The sequence below is a fragment of the Benincasa hispida genome, chromosome 1, assembly GCF_027475165.1.
Source record: "Benincasa hispida cultivar pf3 chromosome 1, pf3_genome.v1.1, whole genome shotgun sequence".
Taxonomy (NCBI): domain Eukaryota; kingdom Viridiplantae; phylum Streptophyta; class Magnoliopsida; order Cucurbitales; family Cucurbitaceae; genus Benincasa; species Benincasa hispida.
This window is the reverse complement of record NC_143478.1, coordinates 1,227,707-1,253,896: the sequence shown is the minus strand read 5'-3', so window position 1 is coordinate 1,253,896 and position 26,190 is coordinate 1,227,707. Positions and strand designations below refer to the sequence as shown.

The window sequence follows — 26,190 nt, the reverse complement described above, 5'->3', positions numbered from 1 at the left end:
TATGCATTGAAAACACTTCGCAGTGCATCAAGGGTCAGGACTTGAGGATATTCCTCAACCATGAAAGAGTCGAGGTTGTTTACCACAAAAAACATTTTACACGACTCTTTCCACTGTATGTAATCGGTCATATTAAAGGCATTAAATGGAAATACTAACGAGTTGCTGAAAACAAAAACATATTGACCTACGCTAGGTTTTAAGCAAATACCCGTAGAAAAGAAAAATAAAACACCCAATAAGGTTTAGCAAAACTAACATGAACCCCATGTGACATCTAGTTTTGTAATGACGCTTCAAAGGTTTAGGAAAAAAGCCGCCGAAGGAAGGTCAATTATCCCTCCTCTAAATTAAGAAGTTCTTAACCAGTCATTAATACCAGAACAACTCTTTCTCCTATAACGGCTAGCCATCATTGATTTGGTCAAGAGATCATTAACTTACTTAAAAACCTCCCGTAAGTGTGACCCACCATTTTAGGCTCTAGAGATCTACCCCGAGTAGCCAATTCGAAGGAAAAAAATCCAATTGGGGCAAAACCTAAAGCGACCCTATCCATTTCTGGAGTTCACCTTGATCTTGACCAACTGCATAAAACCCATCCGAAGAGGGACGCTCCTAGGGTGCCACGAGGGAGTATAGAATGATCTCACGGTGTGAACCAATAACAGAGACCGAAGGACGTGTTGACACACACCTTTCAACCAATGACAAAAACCGAAGGATGCTCCCATGGCACCACGAGGCCAAGCATGAATCTCATGTAGTGAACATACAGGGAGAAACGTGAGTGGAATCATTGACATATCAGATACATCTTCCTCCCACTGAGTATTTTATAACCTCGAGTTTAGTTTACTTAGAAAAAAATATGGCTAATGATTTTAGCTAAGTGACTTTTTAGGTTTGCCCAAGAGTAACTTATACCTTGGATAGTTGAAACAACTTTTGATCATCATCCATTAAACTCTTTAACGGAGTCTTTGACCAAATGTCGCATGCTTGTAGAAAATAATCTAATTCATATTTATAGGTAGATTCTCAAGTAGGGGTGTTCTGTTTCCGTCAGCTTAAGAACCCCAGCCTAGACAGAACCTGCCTTAGACAAAAGGTCTCTTACAGATAGATTTAAAACAATTTTAATCTTTTATGTCATTCAATTTAATCCTATTAAACCGATTTTAAAAGATTAATCTAGGTTACCAATCTCATTAGAACCATTGAACTTAGGTCTATCTCAATCCAATTTTAAAACCCTTTAAAAAAAAATATGAGTTCATCCTAAGTCCGCATGCAACTCTTTTTTATCGATTTTAGTTCTAATTTCCTTTATAACACTTATAAACGGAAACAACCAAAACCACAATCCAAAGTAGACACATGAAAGGCATTCATAACGATCATATACAGCTTAAGTGTCATGCTTAATGCATTGTTCATTCATTGCTATCTTTTTATATAACTCTATTACAAACAAGCAACGAACCAAGCAAAACATGCTTTCATACACCCTTAATACTATAATGCTTACAATAAAAGGATAATGCATGAATATGCTCACTGTATGCAAAATATAACTCTTATATTTCATGATGTATGTGATGGAACACGAGACATACGCAGTGGAATAAGGATCTAATTATACTCTAATTGCTTTTAATTAAAAGGAAAATAGCATGCAAATGAAGGAAAAAAATACTAAATTAAAAATTATCTTTAAAGCTCCCGAAACGCTTTTATTCGCCGAATTTCGATCCGAACTCTTCCGGACCACCACTAGAGCTGACCTACTATTCTCTGAACTCAGAATCGGGTTGTGGGACCTGATGGATGAAGAACCTGAGAGAGAGAAAGAGATGGAATTAGAAGATAGATTTTGGGTTGGGTATGGGTTTATATTTTTCAGCCCGATTTTGAAAACTATTTTGGCAAAAGTGGCAAAAGTTTTTAATCCAAATTGAAAAGCCCATATTTATAGAAAAAGGCCATGCAAAATTGCATGAAACAAATTCATAAAAACCCAACACCTAGAATCCATTATCTAAGTGGGCTTAATGTTTCCACTATAAGCCAACACCTAGCCCACTATTTTTTTAGTGGAACTATCCAACAAAAATTTGGATTTTCCCACTAACTTTAGTCAAAGGGCAAAATAGTCATTTTGTCAAAAGTCAAACTTTGACCTAGAAGTCAACATTTTGACTTTTTATGATTTTTTTCGTGTTGACTAATTTTGACCTCCCGAGTATGAATCCGCATTCATTTTCTCGAAATTCAAATCACATTTGAATATAAGATTGGTCAAAGTTTGACTTTTCAAAGTCAAAAATCAACTCTTGGACTTTTTACATCTTTGACCATTTCCATTATTTCTGAGCTTCCGAATATGAACGTATTCATATCCTTGATATTTAAATCATATTTAAATATTAAAGTTGTATCTCTAAACTGAAAAATGACTAAATATCACATATACTTGTCGGTTTCTCTCTCTTCACCTAATTCAAACAATTCAAATTATTCTATCATATTGTTCTAAGTTTATTCCATATGAGCTAGTAAGGGAACCTAATGGACCTATAGATCATGGGCTCCAACAATCCGAGATTAGTTGGTTAAAGCTCTTTTAGACGAAGCTAATCAACATTCGTTAACTAACGAGTTATTCCACTATAGTCCCGTAGTTTCACTCCCCTCACTATAGATATATTTGTGTTCATTTGATATAACCATGATTAGTAAGCTAATCCTTCACAGATTATTTGTAATCTCGGTTGGGTTATAAAAACCTTTTTACCCCCAAGACTACATCGTGTTCCTTAAGTTCCACTTATTCTCTAATGAGCAATTGGTTTAAGGTCCAACCTATAAACCCAACCTCTCTCGAGCCAAGGAGAGGGTGGGGCCCCTTGTTCAAGACCTAGATTAAGTATTAAAGGAAACAACCTATCTACTATCCCTATAACGGGTAAGAGTGAATTCCGCCTTGCACCCTATGTTCCCAGCTATCTACCTGATCTTGCCCCTGAAATAGGAGGCTTATTGGGCCAGCGATAATGAGCTGCCCTCACCTATGCAAATCTAAGGATAATTCCGAGTGAACAAGAATTCATAATTAGCTCAGGATTAAGATTAAGTTACCTAGGTCATCAATTAACGAAATAGTCAGTTTTATATATAAAACGACATTTAGAACGTAAAAAGTGACTATTTCATGGTTTAGTCTTATGCAAACTCATTGCATAGGATGCCCCCACTCACATATCTCTATATGAACGATTCAGGAACACATTGTTTGTACTAACTACAAAGTGGGCCGCATCCATAGTGTCCCCAGAACAAGGCGCCCAACCTTATCCCTATACTCTAGACCATTTTGACTATATATTTGAACTTGATCCACATTTATGTCACTACATAAAGTTCAAACTACATTAAATAGCCTTAGGACCTTAGTTTATTGGATTCAAGATTACAATTTCAATAACAATTTTATCGAAAAACAAAATAGAATATGTTTATTAATTTACAAACTACAAGTTTTAAGACATAAAATCCAACAAACTCCTACTTGGACTAAAAACTCCTAGTGGAATATCACAATGTTGAATTTAAGTGAGAAACATATGAGTACAATAAACATATGAATGCAATAAACTAGGGCATATACCCAAAAGTTCTCCCACTTATCATAGTTTACAAACTTTGTAGACCTAGAATCTGTAGGTGACCTTCAAACACTTTAGCCGTGAGGGCCTTTGTAAAAGGATCAACAATGTTTTGCTCAGAAGATATCTGGGTCACTACAACGTTTCCACGATGTACAATCTCCCAGATCAGATGGTATTTGCACTCAAAATGCTTGTCGCGCTTGTGGCTTCTTGGTTCTCTTGAATTTGCAATTGTTTCACGATTATCACAATATAGGGTGATAGACAGATGCATATTTGGAATGACTTCCAAATCTGTCAAAAATTTCCTCAACCGTACTACTTCCTTTGCTGCTTCACATGCAGCTACGTATTCAACTTCCATTGTGGAGTCTGCAATACAGTTTTGCTTCACAGTTCTCCACATTACTGCTCCTCTATTCAGAATGAACACTGATCCCGATGTAGATTTTCTTGCATCTTTATCGATTTGAAAATCAGAGTCAGTGTATCCAGTAAGGATCAAATCCTTAGTACCGTACACGAGCATGTAGTTCCTCGTTCTCCTAAGATACTTGAGGATATTCTTAAGGAAGTCCAATGATCATATCCAGGATTGGACTGATACCTATTGACTATCCCTATTACATAGCATATGTCAGGTCTAGTATATAACATACATCAGGCTCCCTACTGCGGAAGCATAGGGAATGCGTCTCATATCATCAACCTCTTGAGGCGTCTTAGGACATTGATCCTTTGACAAATGAATTCCATATCTGTAAGGTAACAGACCTCTTTTGGAATTCTGCATCTTATACCTAGACAATATTTTGTCTATATAAGTTGCTTGAGACATGGCTAGTGTTTTGTTCTTGTGGTTCCAAATAATCTGAATCCCGAGAACATCCTGCGTATTTCCTAAATCTTTCATTTGGAAATGCGTTGCTAGCCATTTCTTGATGTCAGTTAGGTAGCCTACTTCATTCCCAATGAGTAGAATATCGTCAACATATAAAACTAAGAATGCTATAGTAGAATTGACGATCTTCTTGTAAACACAAGGCTCGCTAACATTCTGTACAAAGCCAAAAGATTTGATCGCAGTATCAAATCTTATATTCCAAGATCTAGAAGCTTGTTTCAACCCATAAATGGATTTTTAAAGCTTACAAACCTTTTGTTCTTGACCCTGTGCAATAAACCCCTCTGGTTAAGCCATATAGATACTCTCTTCAAGATCGCCGTTTAGAAAGGCTGTCTTGATATCCATCTGCCAAATTTCATAGTCATAAAAGGTGGCAATGGATAAGAGTATTCTAATCGACTTAAGCATGGCAACAGGAGAGAAAGTTTCTTTATAGTTCACTCCTTCTCTCTAGGTATAACCCTTTGCCACAAGTCGAGTCTTAAAAGTCTGTACTTTACAGGCTTGGTCTCGTTTTCTCTTGTAGATCCACTTACAACCAATTAGTTTTACATCATTTGGTTGATCTACAAGTTTTCAGACAGAATTGAAGTACATAGACTCCATTTCGAGGTCCATGGCTTTGACCCACTGATCACGATCCACATCTTTCATCGCCTTTTTATAAGTCGATGGATCCTCTATGCCGTCATCAGGTATAACGACTTGTGTTTCTGTTAAACCCAAGTAATGGTCAGGCTGTTGAATAACCCTCCCACTACATTGAGGCATTTTCAACTTTTGAGAAAGATTTGACTGTCCAGATGTACTAGTTTTATCTACTACTTTAGTAGATGAACTAGTTCTGTCTGTAGTGTCTTTGGAAATTTCAGTCAATACTAGTCTACTGTGAGGTTGATGACTTCTTATGTGGTATTCCTCTAAGAATGTGGCATTTGTCGATACAAATACCTTATTCTCTTGAGGATTGTAAAATAGACCACCTTTTGTTTCTTTTGGATAACCTACAAATAGGCATAGTTTTGAACGACGTTCCAATTTTTTAGGATTTTGCACCAACACGTGTGCCGGGCATCCCCAAATCCTAAAGTGACGTAAACTGCCTTTACGCCCTTTTCATAGCTCATAAGGTGTTTCTGAAACACTTTTAGAGGGACATTATTCAAAATATAGACAGCAGTCTCTAATGCATGTTTCCAAAAGGAATCATGTAACTTAGCAAAGCTCATCATTGAGCGAACTATGTCCAACAAGGTTCTGTTTCTTCTTTCAGATACACCGTTCTGCTGAGGCATATTAGGTGCACAGAGTTGTGACTTGATTCCGTGTTCTATCATATAGTCTTGGAATCTTAAGTCCATGTACTCTCCACCTTGATCTGATCGTAGTGTCTTAATTGTTTTACCTAACTGTTTCTCAACCTCAGCCTTATATTCTTTGAACTTTTCAAAAGAATCAGACTTGTGATGCATTAGGTAAATATGACCATACTTTGAATAATCATCAATAAAACTGATGAAATATTCATACCCACCTCGAGCTTTGACATTCATCGGTCCACATAGGTCCGAATGTACGAGGTTTAAGGGTATTATGGCTCCGAGACCTTTTCCAGTAAAAGATCTCTTAGTCATTTTTCCCTTAAGACAAGACTCACACAAGAATTGTCTTCTAACTGATTTAGGAGTCCATTCTTAACCAATCTCTCAATCCTTTTGAGATTTATGTGGCCAAGTCTTAAGTGCCATAGATAGGCATTAGAAGAAACTTTTTGTCTTTTATTCTGAGTTTTGATTGTTTTAAACATCTCAATATTTAAGACAAATTTTGTTTTACTTGTTCTTAACTTATATAAGTTGTTTTCAAGTATAGCAGAACAAATTTGAATACCTTTTCTGAAAATGAACGCTTCATTAACTTCAAAAGATATTTTATACATTTGTTCCAATATACATGTGATAGATATTAAATTCCGTCTCATTTTAGGAGCATACAAAACATCTTTAAGTATGATATATCTATCATTGAAAAACAACTTCAAGTCTCCCACTGCTTCGGCCGAGATAACCTCTTCTGTTCCAACCTTGAGGGTGATCTCGCCTTCTTCAAGCTTTTTCCAGGAACTAGTTTCCTGAAAAGAGAAGCAAATATGATTAGTGGCTCCTAAATCCAATATCTAGGTTGAGGTATCATACTCCACTAAACATGTTTCAGCAACTAGTAAATCATATTTACCTTGTGCTTCTTTCGAGACAGGGGCCTAAGAACATTCCTCAGTTAAGACAAATCTCAGATCATTTATTACCAGTGTTGAATTCAGATTTGTTTTCCATGTTGAGTAGTTGTCGCCGTTAAGTTTTTCAGAAGCTAATAATTGAACAAAAGAGCTAGTCATGCTGAAAAGAAAAACATATCTTTTTTAGTAAAAAAAACATTAATCTTTTAAATCCAATCAAGTTTAGCAAAAAAAACTAATAATGTACCCTTCATTATTATATTTTGTAACGAGATTTCAAAAGTTTAGAGTAACCTCCACCGAAGGGCAGTCGATACTCTACCGAAGGGCAGTTGATTATTCTTCTTTTGAACCAAGACAATCTTGACTAGATGTTAACCCCAGAATAACTCTTTATTCTTATAGCACTTTAGTTATCGCTACTTTGGTCGAGAATTTACTAACACTTGGTAATTCTCGTAAGTGTGACCCTCCATTTTCAGACCTCAAGGATCGGAATCATTATGCTCCCGAAGTTGGAAAGACAAGAATGAAAACAGACCTGGGAGACCCTATCAATTTCTATAGTTCGCGGAGTTCCGAATCCTATAATACAACCCTCTGATTGGTAAGGTCGCTCCAGGGAAAACATGCAGGCACATTATAGGAATCTCACGGTGCGACCTAATGGAAGAGACCGTAGGATGTGTTGGCACACTTTCTTCGCTCACTTACTATGAACAACTTCCCTTATTCACCTTGGTATTGACTCATGCAAACCGAATGGAGTCCGCTCCCAGGGCGGCTCAAAGCCAAGCATGAATTTTACCGTGTGAACTCTTAGGGACGCTAGAGCTAAAAGTACATTACTTCTCTCCATCTAAAGTGTTCTAGAAGGTTAGGGTATAAAATACTTAATGATACATTTCGGCTAACTAAACATATCCTAAGTCCAGGTGATTCATCAGAGTATAACTTTTATACTGGATTTTTAACCTATGATGTCTAGGTGATAAACAAATTTTATTACCTCACACCGCTCACGCATGCTCATAAAATCGGTTTAACCTAACTCAGACGCCGACTCGACCTCCAGGTAGTAGGTGTTCCGTGAACTGTTAACTTAAAAACCTTCAACCTAAGTCATCTTATCTGACTTTTTGCCAAGATATTGCCGGGTGAGTTTTCTTGTAACTTCGGTTTTACAAGATATTGACCTATTTTCTATGAAAAAAGGGATTGCTCGATGGTTAAGCCTAAGTGAGCATGCATCTTATCTTTATTATAGATTTTAGAAGTCTAGGTTATTTTATAACAATTATAAAATAAATTATAACAATTATAACCCTAGAGCATTCATCTATAACATGCTTCCTGCAAACAAAGATGCTTTAATATAACACTTATATTAAAACTAAGCATGCATAGTATATATTTTATAACACTTATAATATATAACAAATTCATGTCACATGCTTTTCCTATGGTGGGGTTTTAAAATTATATGGCATACTATATGCACACATAATCAAACAACATTATACATTACATGCATAATAGGTAAACAACACTAAAATGGACCAATTTTGGCATTAAAAACAAACAAATAACTAATTTATTACAGAAATCAACAACCAGCTTCCCAGAACCGGCTTTAAACACTTTGAATCATCTGGAACCGCTCAGAAACCACTCGAACCAGCCTAAAAACACCAAAAACCAAGTTGAATTGGTCAAACCGGCTCAACCAGGTCAAATGAACCGGTCCAGATCGTCTGGACTGGCTCGTCAATGCACGCTAGCACGGTCAACGGAGGTGGGGGTGGGGCAAGCCGAATAGAACGCGCGGGCGCGCGGGTCGACGCACGTGAGGTAGCTTCGAAGAAGGCAGAGAAATCGGGTCGGAGCGCGGAACGGGCCGGACACTTCATCGACAACTGGTGTGCGCGGGCTGCAGGTCAGGTCTAAGAGCTTGTCTCGAGTCTAGTGGACAAATTTGGGTTTGTAAACAAAAAACTTCAATTTTTTATGCTATCCTTTCTCCCGAAAACAAGCAATTATAACCTAATTTCAACTCTAATGACTCCAACAAATTTACAAACCCTTTTCCACACATTAATGCTCATAAACATGTGAACAATTACAAATTTCCACAAGAAATTTAAAGAAAAACAATGCCAAAATCATAATAAATCCACTTTAGTGCACATTTCATTCAACATTTGAATAGAAAAGGAAAAACTACCCATCAAAAGCAATTGAGCGTAATTAAAGCATGCTCTGATACCACATGATGGAACATGAGACATACGCAGTAGAATAAGGATCTAATTACACTCTAATTGCTTTTAATTAAAATGAAAATAGCATGCAAATGAAGGAAAAACAGTCAATTAAAAATTACCTTTGAAGCCCTCGAAATGCATTTATTCGCTAAACTCGACCCAAACTCTTCCAGACCACCACTAGAGCTGACCTACTATCCTCTGGACTCAGAACCAGGTTGTGGGACCCGATGGATGAAGAACCCGAGAGGGAGAAAGAGGTGGAATTAGAAGATAGATTTTGGGTTGGGTTTGGGTTTTTATTTTTCAGCCCGATTTTGAAAACTATTTTGGCAAAAGTGGCAAAAGTTTTTAATCCAAATTGAAAAGCTCATATTTATAGAAAAAGGCCATGCAAAATTGCATGAAACAAATTCATAAAAACCCAACACCTCGAATCCACTATCTAAGTGGGCTTAATGTCTCCACTATAAGCCAACACCTAGCCCACTATTTTGTTAGTGAAATTATCCAACAAAAGTTTGGATTTTCCCACTAACTTTAGTCAAAGGACAAAATAGTCATTTTGTCAAAATCAAACTTTGACCTAAAAGTCAACATTTTGACTTTTTATGATTTTTTTTTGTGTTGACTAATTTTGACCTCCCGAGCATGAATCCGCAGTCATTTTCTCGAAATTCAAATCACATTTGAATATAAGGTCGGTCAAAGTTTGACTTTTCAAAGTCAAAAGTCAACTCTTTGACTTTTTACATCTTTGACCATTTCCATTAATTCCGAGCTTCCGAGTATGAACGTATTCATATTCTTGATATTTAAATCATATTTAAATATTAAAGCTGTATCTCTAAATTGAAAAACAACTACTATATCACATATACTTGTTGGTTTCTTTCTCTTCACTTAATTCAAACAATTCGAATTATTAACTACTACATCACCTATAGATCATGGGCTCCAACGATCCGAGATTAGTTGGCTAAAACTCTTTTAGACGGAGCTAATCAACATTCGTTAACTAACGAGTCATTCCACTATAGTCCAGTAGTTGCACTCCCCTCACTATAGATATATTTGTGTCCATTTCATATAACCATGATTAGTAAGCTAATCCTTCACAGGTTGTTCGTAATCTCGGTTGGGTCATAAAAACCGTTTTACCCCCAAGACTACATCTTGTTCCTTAAGTTCCACTGATTCTCTAATTAGCAATTGGTTTAAGATCCAACCTATAAACCGAACCTCTCTCGGGCCAAGGAGAGGGTGGGGCCCCTTGTTCAAGACCTGGATTAAGTACTAAAGGAAACAACCTATCTACTATCCCTATAACGGGTAGGAGCGAATTCCGTCTTGCACCCAAAGTTCCCAGCTATCCATCTGTTCTTACCCCTGAAATGGGAGGCTTATTGGGCCAACAATAATGAGCTGCCCTCACCTATGCAGATCTAAGGATAATTTCGAGTGAATAGGAGTTCATAGTTAGTGAAATTATCCAACAAAAGTTTGGATTTTCCCACTAACTTTAGTCAAAGGACAAAATAGTCATTTTGTCAAAATCAAACTTTGACCTAAAAGTCAACATTTTGACTTTTTATGATTTTTTTTTTGTGTTGACTAATTTTGACCTCCCGAGCATGAATCCGCAGTCATTTTCTCGAAATTCAAATCACATTTGAATATAAGGTCGGTCAAAGTTTGACTTTTCAAAGTCAAAAGTCAACTCTTTGACTTTTTACATCTTTGACCATTTCCATTAATTCCGAGCTTCCGAGTATGAACGTATTCATATTCTTGATATTTAAATCATATTTAAATATTAAAGCTGTATCTCTAAATTGAAAAACAACTACTATATCACATATACTTGTTGGTTTCTTTCTCTTCACTTAATTCAAACAATTCGAATTATTAACTACTACATCACCTATAGATCATGGGCTCCAACGATCCGAGATTAGTTGGCTAAAACTCTTTTAGACGGAGCTAATCAACATTCGTTAACTAACGAGTCATTCCACTATAGTCCAGTAGTTGCACTCCCCTCACTATAGATATATTTGTGTCCATTTCATATAACCATGATTAGTAAGCTAATCCTTCACAGGTTGTTCGTAATCTCGGTTGGGTCATAAAAACCGTTTTACCCCCAAGACTACATCTTGTTCCTTAAGTTCCACTGATTCTCTAATTAGCAATTGGTTTAAGATCCAACCTATAAACCGAACCTCTCTCGGGCCAAGGAGAGGGTGGGGCCCCTTGTTCAAGACCTGGATTAAGTACTAAAGGAAACAACCTATCTACTATCCCTATAACGGGTAGGAGCGAATTCCGTCTTGCACCCAAAGTTCCCAGCTATCCATCTGTTCTTACCCCTGAAATGGGAGGCTTATTGGGCCAACAATAATGAGCTGCCCTCACCTATGCAGATCTAAGGATAATTTCGAGTGAATAGGAGTTCATAGTTAGCTCAGGATTAAGATTAAGTTACCTAGGTTATCAATTAACGAAATAGTCAGTTTTATATATAAAACGACATTTAGAACATAAAAAGTGACTATTTCATGGTTCAGTCTTATGCAAACTCATTGCATAGGATGCCCTCACTCACATATCTCTATATGAACGATTCAGGATCACATCGTTTGTACTACTACAAAGTGGCTGCATCCATAGTGTCCCCAGAATAAGGCGCCCAATCTTATCCCTATACTATAGACCATTTTGGTTATATATTTGAATTTAAACCACATTTATGTCACTACATAAAGTTCAAACTACATTAAATAGCCTTAGGACCTTAGTTTATTGGATTCAAGGTTATAGTTTCAATAACAATTTTATCAAAAAATAAAACAGAATATTTTTATTAATTTACAAACTACACGTTTTAGGACGTAAAATCCAACAACATGCGCATGCTATCAAGTAATTTCTTCATGCAATATTATAACTCTTATAATACATGATGCATGAATAATTGCACAACCTAAGGTGGTTTTCAAACGATATGTCAAACACTTTGCCATATAAACCACATACATCACATGTATAATAAACAAATGTTGATGAACTGGGTAAAATTGGCTCAAATCCTCAAAAGTACAAGCTAACTATTACAAAACAAGGAGTCTACGCGACCGGGCAACCAACGCTACGTTTAGATGCCGATCGCAGGGAGTTTGGTACATGATCGTTTGCTCAATTGTTTAGCTATATAGATAGCTAAGCGTAGCTTTGATTGTGTACCAGAGCAAAACAATCATTTGGCACATGATCGTTTGCTCAATCGTTTAACTACGTAGGTAGCTAAGCGTAGCTCTAATCGTTTAACTACACAATCGTTTAGCTACGTGATTGTGTATCAAACTGATTGTGTGCCAGAGGAAAGCAATGCGTCTCCATGATCGTGTGATTGAATAAGCCTTATAAGAACAACCAATGTTGCTCAATCGTTTACCTACGCTTCCAGAGCTAAACGACCGTTTAGCAACGATCGGGTACCTTTTACTATGCGATAAAGCATGAGGTACGTGATCGTATAGTGCGTTACGCACTATACAAGCCTTATACGATCGTCTGACAATGATGCGGTGAAACACGATCGTCTAAAAGATTGCTGAGCAAGCGCCTTCGTATTGTATACCGCGTGATCATGTAGGTAGTAACTATGCATGAGCATGCTAACTACATGATCGTCTAGCGTGCACCTTCTTCTAAACAGTGAGTATTAAATGCTCCTACTACGATAGTCTACCTCCAGCGTCTATACGATCAAGCAACCAACACTACGCGATAGAGTAAATGATTTGCCCCATTTTTTTATCATTAGCTAAATGATCGTTTAGTAAATACTACACGATCGTATAGAAAAAACTACACAATCGTTTAGTCAAATTCCAACGATCGTTTATCTGAGGTTACACGACACGATCAACTCTTGATCTTCTTCCTCGCTGAGAACCGTATGTCCATGCTTCTAAACTTCATCACGAACAACTTGACTAACTCAAACTCTTTGAATTACAGACTTGATTGCATGTTAATTATGAAGGAACTCTTGAACAAGAGCATCCATGAACGCGTTCGGATATTTCCTATTTCATTGTGACTGAATTATCACACACACACTCTAACAAATAGGTATGCATTTTAACACTAATTAACGACATGCCTTAACAATTAAATAACAATAGATTGAGTAAACATACCAGTTGAAAACTATCTTCAATCAGACTCAATCCAGCGGAAGCAACCCTCTACAATCTTTATCGCCCAACAAACAGTCGGCTACTAGCAGCACGATCGTCTACATGAACGGTAGCACACGAACAAGTAGGATCGGGGACGACATCACCACTTAGAGCCCTTGGTATTCTCGGAGTGAGAATTCAAAGAGTGGTCTTTGATGGAATTGGTAGAGAAAGGAGGAAAGGGCGTGTAGAACGACAAGCAAGTGGGAGAGAGCTATCGCATAGCGGGTGCTTGTCGCTTAGAGAAAGGTACATGATCGTGTAGGTTTTACTAAGCGATCGTTAGTAATTAGTAAGCGATCGTTTAGAAAAGATGAACGATTGTTTAGAGAACACGTATGATCGTTTAGTACGCGAGGTGTGCGATTGTTTAGGCAATAAGGCGCTATCGTATAGGCTCTCAGTTAAGCGATTGTTACATTTCCACACCTTGAGCGATTTTTTCGAACTCTTTGCAAAAATGAAAACAATTTTCATTTTATTCTTCAGTTACAATAACCGAAATTAATCTTCCCACTAACGCACGATTTAGGAGAAATATCCGGCCAATTATCACATAACCAACTAATTAATTAATGAATGAATATAACCATATTATATTCTTAACCTATAGTTTAATATCATATATCGACTATAGTAATTTCTCCTCCACTTGATATAAATCATATTTATATCTAATTTTCTCCAAAATAATGTATCTCATACATTTAGTCAATTATATCATATATAACTAACCAGTTCAATTATATCATATATAATCGAACTCCTTTTTGCCAATTTAAACATTTCAATTTAACCCAAAAATTGATTCTCAACTTTATCCAAGCTACCTAGGGGACCTGTGGCTTAAAGCTCCAACGGTATGTAAATAACTGACTAAACTCTTTAGCCATGAGATCCACCATCCGTTAACTATCAAGCATTCCACTAAGGATCAACAGCTTAACTCTTCTTACCACAGATATATTTATGTGTCCATCGGATATAACCAATCATGAGTACGATGACCCTTAACAGATGCTCGTAAGTACAATTGGGCCAATTTACTGTTTTGCCCCTATAGTTACATCTCACTCCTTAAGTACAACTGATTCCTTTAATGAACAATACAACATAATTCAACTATGTCTGAACACCTCTCGGGCCAAGAGAAAGTATGTGGCGCCACATCGTTCAAGCCCTGGAATCAGCCCTTAAGGGAGTTATCTAATCCAACTATGTGTAGCAGTTTTGTCATTGTGGCCACTTGCGTTTGCAATGTTGCGATAGTGTCAGTATCTAATTTCGAAGTATTTCCTCTCCCTGAACTTGACCACGTTCCAAATTTTTTATCTTCTCAATTTTCATGATTTTGAGAGATTCAATCTAGTATAGCTTTAATTTCAGTATATGTTTTCTGCAATAGGCCAACTTCTGCTGTCGAATCGGCCGCAGTTTGTGATGCCTCTATGATGCCATCATAAACATCTCCATTTGCATGCAGTCAGGCAAACCATTATGCGGCCAATTTTTGACCAGCTTCTTAAACCTCTTCCAAGCTTCGCTCAACGTTTCTCGATCTTTCTATTGAAAATTTGTGATTTCTTGCCTCCTCTTGTAATTCTCGGTTGGCGGGAAAAAATTCTTCATAAACTTAGCTACCATTTGTTCCCACGAAGTGACTTTCTCCTGGTTCCAATTCGTATGCTTGTTTTTTAGACTTATCTTTTAATGAGAATGGAAACAAAAATAGTCTGATTTCTTTGACAGTAACGTTTGGAATCACAAATGTATTGTAAATTCTAAGGAAGCTTTTTAGGTGTGCATGTGAATCTTCTCCAAGTATTCCTCCAAACTGCCCTGCTGTTTGGATCATATGAAGAATCATCGATTTCAAACCTGGCTCCTTCAGCTAACGATCACAAAATTCCTGGTGAGAAATCTTTTATATAAGATGATGCATAGTCTCGAATAGGTCTGTTGCGATCGTTTGCTAAAAGTATGGAATTTGCCATTGCTAATGCATTGTTGGCCGTACTCGGTGCTGCTAGGTTGCTGAGTATATTAGGAACTAAGGGGTTAGGATGCTCATCCATTGCTCGAGCCTTGTTTCTTTGACGCCTTTTTTCTGTTGTTTCTTATTCGACGATGGAATGTTTGCTCAATTTTAGGGTTGCATAACAGCTCAGACTTGTGCCTTTGCTCATACGATATGTTGCACTACTTGGACACGAATTCTAATACACCCGAAATCAAGTTGCTGTGAAAATCAAAAGTAAAAAAAAAAAAAAAACACAATTCAAGTTGCTAATGTCCCCGACAATGACGTCAAAAGCTTGTTGCCTTTCTCTAGATTGATGCGATGAAATGTCTTATGTCATGCTTCTTCAATATGAATATCTCTTAATCTAGACGCAATGTTTTCTCTAGTTAAATTCAAGTATAAATCTAGTTTAAGCAAAACTCAGTGTGATTCGAATGTCGACTCAATGACATGCGATTAAAATGTATGGTAAAGTTTTGCTCAATCTTGATGCGGTGTTTTGATTATAAAGTAAGTGATGGAAATGTGTATATCTAACTACTCTATTTAATTTAAGCAATGGGACAGATGAAATGGATGCGATGAAAATTGCAACACAATATTAAGCAGTGTACGATGAAAACGGATAAAAGATGAATAAATGAATAGGGTTGAAAAAGATTCATCGACATTCTCCTAAGCAGTGCATAAGTCAAACGTTCATGCTAGAAACTCATAATTAATGAACTTCACCTTTCGGTTCTGATGCCACACTACCCGATCTCTAGGATGCATGCGATGAGTTTTTATTGCAAAAGATTATCCTTATCTCTAAAGCTACCTCTTTCCTTGTCCAACAGGTTCCACAATTGTTTCCTTTCTCAAGGTGTTAATTGTTTTGTACTTAGATCCATCTCTCGATTAATCTTAGCAATTCAATAAGAATATGTTAGAATAAGACGAACGTCTACTTATGCACGACTTAGTAAAAAAAATGTTAACTACTCCCCCTCAACCCGTGGACAATTTAGCTCATGCTTATGAAGGAGAAAAAAAATGTGTGAATTATGGAATGAATTACATTCATATTAGAAATAGTATTCTTCAAACCTACACTTAATACAAATGTAAAGGAACAGGGAATGCAAGAAATAATTGAAAAATGAAGAAATCAGGTTGTAATTGACAATCTCTTGCTCTTTAAGGCTCTTGGTGATGACTGCTTATTACCGACTGCAATAATTTTGAGGAACTCCTTCTTCCTTCTCGAACATTTGTCAAGTTCTCACTCAAAATTCTCACAAGAGAAGCTTGGAGGAACGATGGTTATGGACGATTAGGACGGAATTTTTTACAGAACTTCCCCTCTCTCGATGGATGAAACTTTCAACTTTTTGGGTGGGCTATTATAGGCGTCACAAGGTAAAGATCATTGTCTCTTTATAATGATGATCTGACACCTCCCATTAAATTCCATGTCCTGCTATGCGTCAGAGGTCCATTAATGGTGCAATGAACCTATCACATCGGCCACCAATTGACATGACTTCCACCGCTAACGCATTTGTCATTTTATTTTTGTCGTGTTGTCTTCATGGCTTGGTGTTATGCGTTACAGAGTTAGTGTCCATACTGATGCAGTTTTGGCCACCCTGCTTTCTTTTGCATTCATCCTACGTTAAAAAATGACATATTTCATACTTTTTTTCAAGGATTGTTGGTTTTGTAATCTCATGATCGTAGAGTATATTTATTCGTGTTGATTCTTTATCAAGTTGACACATTTTCCTATGACTTTTCTTAATTGTTCTCAAGAAAAGAGTACAATAACTTATCTTTCTACAAATTATCATTAACTTTATCATTTCAAAGTAATAGTTTTGTTTATAATATTGTAAATAGTAACTAGAACGATCACTTCTTAGAAAGTCTATGGAATCAAAACAAATATTTGATACCATGGAAACTAAAATAAAGATGAGTTGAAATGGTTAGATTCCTTTAGAGTTGATCTAGTAGGTAGCTATCAACTTTCCCAATCTTAACTAAAGGTGCTATTACAATTAGTGGTCATAAAGTTTTATTTTATTTATTTTAATAATACGACTCGATTCTACCTCAAATTAATGTTCAACACAGCGACCCAACTGATTACCCCAAATAAAAAGTAGGGATATTTGGGGGTGGGGTGGGGCCGAGGATGATTTTCCCATCCCGTCGCCTCTCCATTTCATTCTCTATTCCCTGTGAAATTCTCCATTTAATTTCACAGATTTACAAGTTTCCTCCGGATAATTTGTCTCATTTTGTTTTCTTTTATTTTTAAAAAATAAACTAAACAAAAGTCCACACTCTTGAAAAGATTTAATTAAATAGTTAAATCTCTCACTAATTTTTATATGATTGATTTCATAATGACAATTAGAATTTAAAGAGAAATTACTCAAATTTTCTAGTAGAAAAAAATAATTATCTATCAAATTATCCATGTATAAAATATAAATTTAAATGATCAATTCGAACATATTCATTATCTTGACTATTAAACAATACAACTTGAAATTTAAATATAATAATAAGAACAACAATAATAATAACAACAACATCATAACAATCATTATTATAATAGATTAAAAAAGATGCAAAGTGATCCCTATTTAGCTTAGGAAGATTTTTTTCCGTCCCACTCTATTTTCTAGGGGAAAATGAATTTTTTTGTTATAGGTTAAAATATGAAAAATTTTCACAGATAGAAAAAATGTCAAACTATTTTAAAAAATAGCAAAAAAAAAAAAAAACATTGATAGACGCTGATAACAGTTTACATCACTGATAGATATTGATAGACTTCAATTAGTTTCTATCAAAGAAGATTAAAATTTTGCTATTTTGTGTAAATGTGTTTCTTACTTTTCTATTTTTGAAAATCACCTTTAAAATATCATTTTGGTTCTTATACTTTGGAAATATGTTTAATTTTAGTTTTTGTACTCTTAAACAATATCCCATCTTAGTCCATATACTTTTAATAAATCTAAGATTATTTCTTACGGCTAGTTTTTTTTTTTTTTTTTAAATATATTTTAGTCTATGTACTTTCAATAAGTCTTAATTTAGATCATACAGTTAGTTTATTGATGATTTTCTTATTATATAGGGTAAAAATCTCTTTTGGTTCCTAAACTTTCATTAAAGTAACAATTTAGTCCCTAAATTTTAATTTGTAATGATTTAGTCTCTATCATGAGCTAAGAATTAATGAAATTTTTTACACATATATAGATTGACATATTGATTGAGGACCAAATTTATTTATAAATTATAATCAAAATTGATAATTGATTAAATTAAATTTGGTGAGATTTTGCACGTCAGGAACTACGCTGTAAAAAAAATTAAAAGTATGGAAACCAAGGTATATTTAGAAGATGATTCTAAAATAGTTAAAATCATTATTGTCATTTTGAAAATTGACTATGAAATAAGTTTTTAATATTTTTGAACTAATTTTGATAATATAAAAATTGCATTTAGAAGTATAAAATTTAACATTAAATAAATTTGAATGATTCAAACCATGCTTTATAGCGATTTTAACAATGATAAAAATAGTTTTGACAATTTTAAAATCACTCATAGACATGCACTAAATTGTGGCGGGTAACAACGTAACTTGATTGGAATATTTATAGTACTTTTTGCACATTTGAAAATAATATAAATTCTCGAAAATCTAAGCTTATAATTATAAACCATAGGTTTCCTCAAGGGACTGAGTTAAAATTTGTATGCTTGCTTGAAATCAAAGAGAAGATAGAAGCTAGAAATTTAAGTCCCAAAATCAAGTACGTAGCTTACTATGTGTTCAAGCTTTTGGAAACCACTACTGGAGTCGTGGATTTCAGATGAGACTCGTTTCCTTAGAATTTCATTTTGAAGGGGCAGAGAATAGAGTAATCTTAGACCCTCCGTAAGGATCTCTCTTGTAGTTTATGAAGAAAAATCCGATGGGTGGATGGAGGTTGAAATGGGTGAAACCTTCAATGAATTAGAAGATGATGGTTCAATTGTTTTCTATTTGAAGGAGATTGATAACTTTATAAGCAAAAGTGGGTTAATTTCGGTAGGAATTGAGATTAAACCATAAATTTAGATACTAGGAAGGGAGAGATCTAGATATGCTTTGTATTTGCTTTGTTAAATTACACATTTAATCTATGAAATTGCAAAGTTTACGTTTATTTATTAATTTCATACTTTCATGTTAGTGATATTTGAAAATGTCTAATAAACTTATGAGCTAACAATTTTGTGTCAAATCAAGTATTCTTTTTAAAAAAAATTATAAAAAAAACTTTAAAACTTTTTTTTAAGGATTGGGGAAATGTCGCAACGGGCCTTGAGGTACGTGGCCCATAGGAGCATATGGAAAATGCAATACCAAAAATGAAATGGGGTGAGAGAGGCTCGAACTCTCGACCTCAGGATCACTCTTTCGCTATGAGACCTACGCGCTAGCCAACTGCGCCACCACCCCAAGTTGACTTTAAGGGCATTTTACCTAAACTAAATTGAACATTTTATTTTATGTTCCTTAAGTTTTACCTCCCTTTCTCTCTTTATTAAATTTGTATTCTAACAAATTTATGAAGTCAAGAATTCAATAACTCATTGAAGTCAATAACACGAATTTATGTCAATTGAGCTACGTTTGTTTTGATTTTTTAAAAAGAAAATACAATCACAACCTATAACTATAAGTTATCTTTAATCAAAATAACAAGAACAAAATGTAATTTTTTAAAAAAATTGCTAATTAAATGACACATTTACAAGCATCTTTCTTCAAATCATATTCTGATTTTTTTGGTGTATGATTTTATAAATCATACCTGCATGGGGATTTAGTAACATGTCAGTATTATATCTAGAAAATAAAAGTTTATTCAATCATTAAACACATATTATTGACATCTATCTAAGTTACGCTGCTTTTTCCATTAGCATTTAACTATCAACGCATTAGCCTATTTGATTGATAAGTCCCCAAATGATTCACAATAAATTCTGTTTTGTAATAAAATATAATTCAATAGAGATTACAATTTATCGTATAATTTTTATTTTTGTATGATATAAATAACATCAAACTTCAGCAAACTTCTCAATGTTTTGCAACATTGTAAAACTTACGATAATATACTATAAAAATACATTATAATTAATGATGTCGTGATTACAATTCAAACTTTTGAATTTTCTAGATAAGAATTAGCTTTAGCTAATTGAATTACAATTAGAGTGGTCATATATGACATTGTAGTAACAACATGATGCCCAACAACAAATTACCAATCTCATCCTTATATGTATTTTTTTTAAAAAAAAACGGAATAGTGGGAGATAAATAATTAAAATGAAATTAAGAAAATAATTGCTGAGAGGTTCAAACGGTTGAGCTCACTATCATTGACTAATAAGTTTAAGTTTTGGTTGTACTTATTTGACTAAAAACCTACAATATTTTAAATATTCATAATAATTAGGTAATAACTTAGTCCCTATATTTTTAAATTTATAAGAATTTAGTACCTATTAAGATAAGTTTCTTCAAAATTAAGTATTTAATTTTTATTCTGCAATGACTTATCATTTATAGTTAAAAACACGATTCTCAATTAATTAATTTTAGATCTACCTAACTAAGAAGTTTCATTAAATCTTAATAATATCTTTTATAATAAGGACTAAAGTGTTATAAATTCATGTATTAAATTCACGAAATTTGTAGAGGAAGAAGAAATCATTGAGAAGGGGTGTAAAATATAAATATTTTTACAAAAGTCAGATGATGCGTGAACCTACAATCAAGTTAGGCTTATATAATCAAGTGTTTATATATAGAGAGAGATTAAATAACGTTTAGTCTTGAAATTGAAGTTTTTTTCTAAGAAATTTTTTAATTTTAAATTTCATCCATAATATTTTCCAGAATTTAGAAAGTGCTTAGTCGAGTTTGTTCATAAACTAAATTTTCGACTTTCATGAACTTTTAATTTTGTGTAAAACTTATTATAAAATTTGTTGGAGATTTTTTTAATTGATTTTATATTTTTCTAAGGCAATGGTTTCTGTAGGTGCTTCAAATGAAATTTTAACATCTGTATGTAGCATCAAAATATCTTCTTGCATAATTTTTCCTTATCTGAAAATATCCGGGTATAATATTTTGTCTGGTATTTTTATTTATTGAGGCTCGTCTTATCTTTTCCAAATGGAGATTTGTTTCCTTTCTTAGATTCGATTATTTAAAGAGAATTATGCATACTATTTAGGGTTGCCACATTTGTTTAATTGAGCAAGATGTTTTCTGTACTTTGGCCAAACTATTCTACATCGTGTTCTTAGTTTTTTCTCACTACATTCCACTGTGCAAGTTCTCCATCTATTATGAGCAACATCATTGTGTGAATCGTTCAAAAACGTAAAGATTATTTGTCTTAGGGGGAGTCTAAGGCACAGTTGAAGAGAAGGAATTCTCGGTTTTAGGGGGTGCCTAAGATCAGCTTCAGAGAAGGAGTTCTCTAACATAGGGGGATCGTAAGATTTATCAGTGAAGGGAGTTCGCTGACTTGAGAGGAAGATAACAACGTTGAGAGGAGTCTCACATACGGTTAGAAGTCGAAGTGTTCAACACTAATATTACCAAACTTAGGGGGTGTTGGGTTGTATGTCCTAAAACTCATAGTTTTGTAAACATTAAACATATATGAAGTTTATTTAGACAAGTGTTGTTGATTATTTAATAACTTTAAATTCAATAAACTACGAACTCTTGGCTATTGTCGTGAATACTTGGACTTGTGGAGACATAAACTTGATTAAGTTCGAGTAAAATAGCCTAAACCATCTATAGTACCTAGATTAGGTTGGGTACCTATTTATGTAGATACTATTGAATACGACTCGCTTTATGATTGTTGAAAATGTTCTAAAGTGTCATAAACGATGTGCTTAGTTCGTTCATGTAGATACATGTGAGCAGGGATGTTCTACATGATGAGATTGTGTAAGACAAACCACGAAATAATCACTATTACGTATTAACACCGTTTACTGTTAACATTGATTAATTTCACTTTCTTGATAACCTAGATAACTTGATCTAAATCCTAAGCTTTCTATGAACTCCTGTTTATTTGCAAGTGTCCCTTGATCTACATAGGTGAGGGTAAGCCCTGAAGGATCTCTCAACAAAGAGCATCCCATGAGCGCGTTCAGATCTTTCCAATTTCACCGTGACCGAAATACACCATATACATTCGAACATACAGTTATGCAAATATATTGTGATTAACGACATGCTTTAAACACTAAAATGTAAGGGAACGAGTTCTCATACCATTTGAAGACGATCTTTAAGCTTTGGAACTCAACCCAGCACGAACAACCACAAACAAATGAACGTAGCGTGGACGACACCATCAGAAATGAGCCCTTGGTATTCTTGGAGTGAAAACCTAAAGTGTGGTCTTTGATGAGTTTGGTAGAGGTAGGGGGAAGAACTGATCGTGTAGACGATAAGCAAGTGGGAGAGAATAGGAAGCTATCGCTTAGCTAGATGCATATCGTTTAGAAGAAACTACACGATCGTGAAGGTTTTACTAAACGATCGTTTAGGAAAAGGTAGACGATCGTTTAGAAAACACGACACATTATACGATCGTTTAGGAAAGCTATCTGATCGTTTAGGAATTAGCGTGCGATCATTTAGGCGCTGAGCAGCTATTGTATAGGCTCTCGACTTATGCGATCGTTTATGTTTCCACACCAACGCAAAACTTACCGAACTTTTTTTGAACTTTTCAAAATGAAACAAAATTTCATTTTTATTCTTAGATTACATAATCGACATGGTTTTTCCCACTAACACGTGTCCGAGAGAGTTTTTAGGTTAATTATCATATAATTAACCCAATTAAATTATTAATAAATATAATGATATTATATTTTTACCCTATAGTTTGATATCACATATCTACTATAGTAATTTCTCCTCTACTTGATATAAATCATATTTATATCTAATTTCCTCCAAAATAATGTATCTCGTACATTTAGTCAATTATATCGTATATAATTAACCAGTCCAAGTATATCATATATAATCGAACTCTCTCTTGTCAATTTGAACATTTCAAATTAACCCAAACACTGATTCTCGACTTTATCCAAGCTACACAGGGGACCTAATGAACCTGTGGCTCGAAGCTCCAACGGTTCGTGAATAATTAGCTAAATCTTTAGCCACGAGATCCATCATCCGTTAACTGTCAGATATTTCATTAAAGACCAACAGTTGAACTCTTCTTACCACATATATATTTTTGTGTCCATCGGATATAACCAATCATGAGTACGATGACCCTTCACAGATGCTCATAAGTATAGCTGGGCCAAATTACCATTTTACCCCTGTAGTTATATCTCACTCCTTAAGTACCATTGATTCCTCTAATGAACAATACAACATAGTTCAAATATGTGTGAACATCTCTCGGGCCAAGAGAATGTGTTTAGCGCCACATCGTTTAAGTCTCGGAATCAACCCTTAAGGGAGTTATCTATCTACTTACCCCTGCCTCAGGGAAGGAGTGAATTCCATTTTATGTAGCTGAGTTCCCAACTCCCAAATCAAATGAATCCCAAAAATAGTAGGTTTGAATCAGTGACCTGACCATTCACACCTATACAAATCAAAGGACCGCCCTCAATGGAAGGAGTTCCCAACTCACTCAGGATTAAGGTCATGTTACCTATGGTCATCCTAGTGAAGTGAAGCCTCTGTCATGAACGGTATTATATAACGAGATGTTAACACTTCGTGGTTAGGTCTTATACAAACTCTATGTATAGGATGCCTTCGCTCGTATGTCCCCAACACAAATGATTAGGATAAGATCATCTGTGACAAGTCACAACACTTGTGACCATTCCACAAAGCGAGCCGCATCTATAGCGTTACTAGGATAAGGTTTCCCTCCTATATCTATATACTACAAACCATTTTGGTTATCACCCAAGACATGATCTACTTGTATGTCATCACATACATGTTTGAGTTACATATAGATAGTCAGGGATTTTAAGTTTATTGGTTTGTGGTAAAGCAAATAAAACGTGCAATTGAGCAAAATACAAGATGTGAAGTAAAAGATCATATATTATACAACACATGCGTTTGTACAGACTGTTTACAAACTACAGGGCACGAGACTTTAGGGCATCAACCCCAACAAGCCCAGCGTCGCTGCTCAATATGTCTCCTATTGCATGGATAAGTTCGGGTAGATAACTAGGGACATAGAATTTGCAAGATGGAATTCACTCATACTCATTTTAGGGATAGTAGAAAGGTTGTTCCCTTAAGGGCTGATCTCGGGTCTTGAACAAGGGGCCTCATCCTCTCGTTGGCCAGAGAGGGAATGGATTTAGTTATTATGTTCCTAAATCAATTGTTCATTAGAGGGACAGTGGTACTTAAGGAGAAAAGATGTAACTCAGGGGTATTTCGGTATTTGACCTAGCTGAGGTTACGAACAACCTGTGAAGGATTAACTAGGTTAAAGAGTTTGACCGGTTAGTCTCGGATCGTTAAAGCCCATGTTCTGTAGGCCTATCGGATCTCCTTGCTAGCTCAATACAGTCAAAATTGAAAAACTAGGTGAAATAAGAATTTGAAATGTTCAAATTCGGGTTTCAGGGAAAATTGTATTTTATATGAGATATAATTTACAATTAATTAATTAATTAATTTTGAGAGCATACTTGATCATTAGTATGAAAGTGTTTTTTAAATTTGATTAATGTGATTAATCAAAGCTAGGTGTCATAAACAATTTAATATGTGATATTAAATTTTTTTATTTTATTTAATTGAAATTGTTTTGATTAAATATTTTTCTAAAATGTGTAAATTGTTCATTTTTTTATTAAAAAATAGTCAGTGGTTGGATTTTTCCAATAACTAAGTGGACTTTGAAGTGACATTTCCCAAGCTTGACACCTAGAGATTACATGCTAGTGGAGTTTGAGATGGAAGACATGCAAAATGAGATTTTGCATGTATTTTCTCTACAAAAGGCTTTCTTTTTTAAATTTACAAAACTAATGCTTCCTTTACTTTTGACTTTTTTCTTCCACCACAAGTTTTCTTTACTCTCATTCTTTCTATAGTGAAATTCCCTTAATTTCACTAACATAACGGTCTCACAGTTGTGTTCTTCAACCGGAGAATATCGGGATTTACCGTTGGTGGTGTCGATCGAGCTCGAGAGAGGAAGATTGTGGTGGAGTCTTCAAATGTTGTATTTTCAATCCTTTTTGCATGCTTATTATTGTTTTTATTACAATTAGAATGGTATCGATTTCATCGCTTCTGCTGTGAATGCATTTTTTAGGTTCCATGGGGGGGAGCCTAAGTACATTTGAGAGAGTGTCTCACATCTAAGGGAGTCTAGGTGATTAATGAGTTGAGCTCTATGTGAGTTGCTGTAGTAGTCGTGTATTGCAGATAAGTACTGCTTTGTAAATTGCTTAACTTCTTAATATTAGTGAATTATCTTTCCCGAGCACATTATCCTCTAGACGTAGGTGGATCTCACCGAACTGTGTTATCAACTTCTTGGTCTCTTTAACTACTTACTTGCTATTGGTATTTTGTTATTACATTTATTGTCAGTGCTTTCCTTTTAACATCTGCATTTATGTGACAAATCACCTCAACGCTTTTTCAATTGGTATCAGAGCGGGTCATCTTTAGCTCAGCTGCTTCAATCATGAACGTAATCAAAGAAGGTG

At 35.0% G+C, this 26,190-nt stretch overlaps 2 non-coding genes across 2 annotated transcripts; one reads left to right on the top strand and one right to left on the bottom strand.

Moving 5' to 3' along the window:
* Positions 1-14,817: 14,817 nt before the first annotated feature.
* On the top strand, positions 14,818-14,924 carry LOC120070416 (small nucleolar RNA R71). Its single transcript, XR_005479908.1, has one exon. It is a non-coding gene; the product is annotated as a small nucleolar RNA R71 (small nucleolar RNA).
* A 4,858-nt stretch (positions 14,925-19,782) lies between these two features.
* Positions 19,783-19,867, bottom strand: TRNAM-CAU (transfer RNA methionine (anticodon CAU)). The gene is given in 2 exon segments: positions 19,783-19,818; positions 19,830-19,867. It is a non-coding gene; the product is annotated as a tRNA-Met (tRNA).
* Positions 19,868-26,190: the final 6,323 nt, after the last annotated feature.